Raw genomic sequence first — 7,274 nt, forward strand, 5'->3', positions numbered from 1 at the left:
ACTGATGAAACTTAGTTTGGCTGGATATGAAATTCTGGGTTGAAAATTCTTTTCTTTAAGAATGTTGAACATTGGCTCCCACTCTCTTCTGGCTTGTAGGGTTTCTGCCAAGGGATCCACTGTTATTCTGATGGGCTTCACTTTGTGGATAGCCTGACCTTTCTCTCTGGCTGCCCTTAATATTTTGTCCTTCATTTCAACCTTGGTGAATCTGACGACTATGTGTCTTGGGGTTACTCTTCTAGAGGAGTATCTTTGTGGTGTTCTCTGTATTTCTGGAGTTTGAGTGTTGGCCTGTCTCACTAGGTTGGGGAAATTCCACTAGACAATATCTTGAAGAGTGTTTTCCAACTTGGTTTCATTCTCCCCATCAGTTTCAGGTACACCAATCAATTGTAGATCTGTTCTTTTCACATAGTCCCATATTCTTGGTGGCTTTGTTCATTTTTTGTTACTCTTTTTCTCTAATCTTGTTTTCTTGCTTTATTTTATTGAGTTTATTGTCAATCTCTGATAACTTTTCTTCTGCTTGATTGATTTAGCTATTGATAGCTTCACGGAATTCTTGTGCTGTATTTTTCACCTCCATCAGGTCATTTGTTTTCCTCTGTAAACTGGTTATTCTAGTTAGCAGTTTGTCTAACCTTTTTTCAAGTTCTTAGCTTCCTTGCATTGGGTTAGAACATACTTCTTTAGCTGGGAGGAGTTTGTTATTATCCACCTTCTAAAGCCTACTTCTATCAATTTGTCAAACTCATTCTCCATCCAGTTTGTTCCCTTGCTGGTAAAGGAGTTGTGATCCTTTGAAGGAGAAAAGAGGTTCTGGTTTTTGAAATTTTCATCCTTTTTGCATTGGTTTCTCCCCATCTTCGTGGATTTATGTACCTTTGGTCTTTGAAGTCGGTGACCTTCAGATGGGGTCTCTGAGTGCGCGTCCTTTTGTTGATGTTGATACTATTTCTTTCTGTTTGTTTGTTTTCCTTCTAACAGTCTGCTGCAAGTCTACTGGAGTTTGCTGAAGGTCCACTCCAGACCCTGTTTGTCTGGGTATCACTGGAGCAGCCTGCAGACCAGCAAAGATTGCTGCCTGTTCCTTCCTCTGGAATCTTTGTCCCAGAGGGGGCACCCGCCAGATGCCAGCCAGGGCTCTCGTGCATGAGGTGTCTCTCAGCCCCTACTGGTAGGTGTCTCCAAGTCAGGATATATGGGGGTCAGGGACCCACTTGAGGAGGCAATCTATCCCTTATCAGAGCTCGAACGCTGTGCTGGTAGATCTGCTGTTCTCTTCAGAGCTGCCAGGTAAGTACATTTAAGTGTGCCGAAGCTGCCCCTTCCCCCACCTGCTCTGTACCAGGGAGGTGGGGTTTTGTCTATAAGTCCCTGACTGGGACTGCTGCCTTTTTCTCAGAGATGCCTTACCCAGAGAGGAGGCAGTCTGGCCACAGTGGCCTTCCTGAGTTGGGGTGGGCTCTGCTCAGTTCCAACTTCCCTATGACTTTGTTTACCCTGTGAGGGTGAAACCACCTACTCAAGCCTCAGCAATGGCTGACACCCCTACCCCCATCAAGCTCAAGTGTCCGAGGTTGAGCTCAGACTGCTGTGCTGGTACAAGAACTTCAAGCCAGTGGATCTTAGCTTGCTGGGCTCCATGGGGGTGGGACCTGGTGAGCCAGACCACTTGGCTCCCTGGCTTCAGCCCCTTTTCCAGGGGATCGAAGGGTTCTGTCTTGCTGGTGTTCCAGGCACCACTGGGGTATGAATAAAAAAAAAAAACTCCTGTGGCTAGCTTGGTGTCTGCCCAAATGGCCACCCAGGTTTGTGCTAAAAACCCAGGAGCCCTGGTGATATAGGCACTGGAAGGAGCCTCCCGGTCTGTGGGTTGTGAAGACTGCAGGAAAAACACATTATCTGGGACAGCATGCACAATACAGTCCCTAATGTCTTCCCCTAGTTGGGAGAAGGAGTTCCATAACCCCTTATGCTTCTTGGTGAGGCAATTTCCCATCCTGCTTCAGCTCACCCTCCATGGGCTACACCCACTTTCCAACCAGTTCCAATGACATGAACTGGGTACCTCAGTTGTAAATGCAGAAATCAACCACCTTCTGCATCGATCTCACTGGCAGCTGCAGACAGGAGCTATTCCTATTTGGCCATCTTGCCAGCCAGGTGACATTTTCAAAGGTTACAAGGATTACAATGTGAACATCTTTGCAGAGTAGGAATGGTGGTCATTATTCTGGCTACTATAATTGTTATCAATTTAACTTTTATTGTTAATGCAAACTATTAATTTTACTGAAGGAGCTGAGATGGTCCACAATATGATGAAAATCTTTGTACAGTTGTGTCAGTTATAAGATTAGAGGCATGTTAAGTAAGAAACACTAATACGGTGGAAGACATGAGTTGGGTTGGGGGTCTCCTTGCTGCTCCTAAATGGCTAAACTGGTCTGCTGGATCCATTGGGTCACTACGGTGCTGGTCAATATATTGCAGACCTGAATGCCATACTAAGTAAAGTCTGTATTTTTCCTGAATTGATAGTTGTAAAATGTCACCTAAAAATCACATAGTAGTTTAAAAAATGGAGGTAAAATTTTCTCTTACCCTGACAAGTCCTTTATTGAAATTAGTGCTAAGTCTGTTTTTCTCCTTAGATGTAGATAAAATGTGGAATGAAAATGTGCAGTGGTAAAATGCCAGTATTTCTTCACTTTGTGATTCAGTGAGAAACTGAAGATGACAGACTTGGATGTTGTCTCTTACACCTTTTCTGGTTAATTCACATGATTATTAACAAACTGATAGAGAGGTCAAGGCTTGACCACATCCTGGAAGAGTGGTAACACTACAGTGATATTTCAAAAGGGTATAAGACTTGTACTTACCAGGGCAGAAAAGAAAGTGGGGGTTCAAAAAGTAATAGGGGAAAAAAAGAGAACAAGAGTATTTTAAAAAGCCAGTAAAAATAAAAATGTAAAAATGTAGTCTAATGATATATAACAAAAACAACAAAAGAGGAGAAAAAGTTACAGAAGGAAAGTGATAGTTGTGCAGAAAGTGCAGAAACTTAATGGAGCTTGAGGAAAAACAGATGTAGGGGAAAAAATGTACAGACACCCAGCATTGGGCAATGCAAGAGAAAGTCCAGTAAAATGGTGAAGTAAATGTGAGCCAGAAACACAACAAAGGTTAAAATAACATTTGTTTTTCTTAGCCTTAATGATAGGAAAGGGTCTTGCTGTCTTCTTATAGTTTTCCATCCAAAAATAAAAATTTATGGCTATTTCTACAATGCCTAAGACAGCCATTCACTCCTAAAATTTTCTAGTTTGTTTTTGTTTTTTTGAGATGGAGTCTCGCTGTGTCACCCAGGCTGGAGTCCAGTGGCACGATCTTGGGTCACTGCAAGCTCTGCCTCCCTAGTTCATGCCATTCTCCTGCCTCAGCCTCCTGAGTAGCCGGGATTACAGGCACCTACCACCATGCCCAGCTGATTTTTTGTATTTTTAGTAGAGACAGGGTTTCACCGTATTAGCTAGGATGGCCTCAATCTCCTGACCTTGTGATCCACCTGCCATGGCCTCCCAAGGTGCTGGGATTATAGGTGTGAGCCACCGCTCCTGGCCAAAAATTTCTAGTTTTATATTGTCATTTGAAAGAGTTTTTTGGGAGTTTATTACTATATGGTTTTTGAGTGAGTAGAGATAAAATGTGTTCAGACATGTAAACTTTTCACATGAGGTAATCTTCCTGCTAAGAGATGAACAAAATATAGGTTGGTGATAAGCTTTGGCTCTATGTCTCCACCCAAATCTCACCTTGTAGCTCTCAGAAATCCCACATGTTGTGGAAGGGACCCAGTGAGAGATGATGATTGAATTATGGGGGTGGGTCTTTCCCATGCTGTTCTTGTGATAGTGAATGGTTCTCATGAGGTCTGATAGTTTTAAAAATGGGAGTTTCTCTGCACAATCTCTCTCTGTTTTCCTGCTGCCATCCGTGTAAGATGTGACTTGCTCCTCCTTGCCTTCCACCATAATTGTGAGGCCTCCCCTGCCATGTAGAACTGTAAGTCCAATAAGCCTCTTTCTTCTGTAAATTGAGCAGTCTCAGGCATGTCTTTACCAGTAGCATGAAATTGGACTAATACAGTTGGCATATAACTTGGCTAAACACTGAGGCCTGTGTATTTGGGCATAGTTGAGATGTGTACTGCTTGCAAGCAGAGATATGGAGAAAATAATATTTTGGGGTCCCTTCTAGTCTTTTTTTTTTTCTTTTTGAGGTGGAGTATCACTCGGCCACCCAGGTTGCAGTGCAGTAGCACAATCTCAGTTCACTGAAACCTCTACCTCCTGGGTTCAAGCGCTTCTCCTGCCTCACCTTCCCTGGTACCTGGGACTATAGGCATGCACCACCATGCCTGGCTAATTTGTATACTTTTTTAAAGGAGAGATGGGGTTTCACCATGTTGGCCAGGCTGGTCTTGAAGTCCTGACCTCTGGTAATCCATCCACCTTGGCCCCCCAAAGTGCTGGGATTATAGGCGTGAGCCACCACACCCAGACTCCTTCTAGTCTTAAAATGACTGTTAAGATTACAATCTAAAAATGCTCCATTTCCCAGCTGGTGGGCCAGCTGGTTTGAAAAGAAAGTTAACTTTTAATTACCCACACGAATTGGGGGAAAAGTGGCACAGGTTAGATAAGCCAAAATGATGGAAAGTCCAAAAATAATCTTAATTTCCTTGGAAGAGGTTTTGTAGCTTCATTTAAAGCGGTATTAAGAAAATTCTGAATATATGTAACTTATTTGATGAAATGAGTTCATTAGTATCAGTTACCTTATCTAACTTTTTTTTTTTAGCAGCTAGTGTAGAGACTTGGATATGTTCAAGCAGTGTTTGTTTAATTGAAATTGAAAATGCAGTGCCTGATCTAACCACGGGGCTTTCCAATCTTGCATTCTTTGTTGTCCCTTCACTGTTTTCTATCCCAAGTAGGGAATCAATTATGTCACCACTCATTGATAGAACAATGGTGCCTAAAAGTACAATAAACTTCACAATCAGCATTCGATCTCAAATATTCACTCAGATTAGTTGATAAAGACTTGAACTAAAAGGGCTGCTACTCCAGCTTTTACTGAGTGAGCAAAAACAAAGTGTTTAGTAAAAACAGAGAAAGTAATTATTAAAAAGCTTAAAGGAATAATTTTATAGTAATTGTTTACTTTTGATATGTTTAATCATAAACACATACTTATGATTTGAAAACTCACTAATTGAATAAAAATATTTTCAAGAATTGACATGGTATTATAATATAAGCAGAAGAGTATATTTGAAAATAAACACAACTGAATGTCTTGCAGGAGTTATGTTAGACCAAAAATCTTGGTCAAGCAATAGGATTTGGAGTCTACTACTTGACAGTCAAATAATTCAGTAACGGCCAAATAGTTCAGTTAGATTGCCTTGATTGTTCCATCTCTTCAGGCCTCCCTGTATTTAGGCCACAAGAACCAAAGAGATCTTTTTAACATGTCAGATCATGTCTTTGCTCAAAATCTTCCAATGACTTTTCACCTCATTTAAAGTAAAAGTCATAGTACAGTTGTTGACAAAGTCTTCATAATTCAGTCATTCTGCCTCACTGACCCCATCTTTTTCTATTCTCTTTTGGCTCACCTCTGTTCTAGTCACACTAGGGTTTTGTTGTTCTCAAGCACTCCGAGCATGTTCCTGCTTCAGTGCTTTTCTACTTCTTGTTCCAACTTTTTGAAAGGAATCTACTCATCTGACAAAGGGCTAATATCCAGAATCTACAAAGAACTCAAACAAATTTATAAGAAAAAAATAAACAACCCCATCAAAAAGTGGGCAAGGGATATGAACAGACATTTCTCAAAAGAAGACATGCATACAGCCAACAGACACATGAAAAAATGCTCGTCATCACTGGCCATCAGAGAAATGCAAATCAAAACCACAATGAGATATCATCTCACACCAGTTAGAATGGCAATCATTAAAAAGTCAGGAAACAACAGGTGTTGGAGAGGATGTGGAGAAATAGGAACACTTTTACAGTGTTGGTGGGACTTTAAACTTGTTCAACCATTGTGGAAAACAGTGTGGCGATTCCTCAAGGATCTAGAACTGGAAATACCATTTGACCCAGCCATCGCATTATTGGGTATATACTCAAAGAATTTTAAGTCATACTGCTATAAAGACACATGCACACATATGTTTATTGCAAAACTATTCACAATGGCAAAGACACGGAATCTGAGAACGGACATACTGCCTGCTCAAGTGGGTCCCTGACCCCCTGAGTAGACTAACTGGGAGACATCCCCCACTAGGGGCAGACCGATACCCCACACCTCACACGGTGGAGTACACCCCGAGAGGAAGCTTCCAAAGCAAGAATCAGACAGGTACACTCGATGTTCAGCAATATTCTATCTTCTGCAGCCTCTGCTGCTTATACCCAGGCAAACAGTATCTGGAGTGGACCTCAAGCAATCTCCAACAGACCTACAGCTGAGGGTCCTGACTGTTACAAGGAAAACTAACAAACAGGAAGGACACCCACACCAAAACCCCATCACTACATCGCCATCATCAAAGGCCAGAGGCAGATAAAACCACAAAGACGGGGGAAAATCAGGGCAGAAAAGCTGGAAATTCAAAAAATAAGAGCGCATCTCCTCCTGCAAAGGAACACAGCTCATCACCAGCAATGGATCAAAGCTGGATGGAGAATGACTTTGATGAGATGAGAGAAGAAGTCTTCAGTCCATCAAACTTCTCAGAGCTAAAGGAAAAATTATGTACCCAGTGCAAAGAAACTAAAAATCTTGAAAAAAGAGTGGAAGAATTGATAACTAGAATAATTCATGCAGAGAAGGCCATAAATGAACTGACAGAGGGGAAACCATAACACGAGAAATACATGATAAATGCACAAGCTTCAGTAAGTGACTCAATCAACTGGAATAAAAAGTATCAGCGATTGAGGATCAAATGAATGAAATGAAGTGAGAAGAGAAATCTAAAGAAAAAAGAAGAAAAAGAAATGAACAAAACCTGCAAGAAGTATGGGATTATGTAAAAAGACCAAATCTACGTCTGATTGGGGTGCCTGAAATTGAGGGGGAAAATGGAACCAACTTGGAAAACACTCTTCAGGATACCATCCAGGAGAACTTCCTCAACCTAGTAGGGCAGGCCAACATTCAAATTCAGGAAATACAGAGAA

Source organism: Colobus angolensis, unplaced genomic scaffold, assembly GCF_000951035.1.
Source record: "Colobus angolensis palliatus isolate OR3802 unplaced genomic scaffold, Cang.pa_1.0 Scaffold530, whole genome shotgun sequence".
NCBI lineage: Eukaryota > Metazoa > Chordata > Mammalia > Primates > Cercopithecidae > Colobus > Colobus angolensis.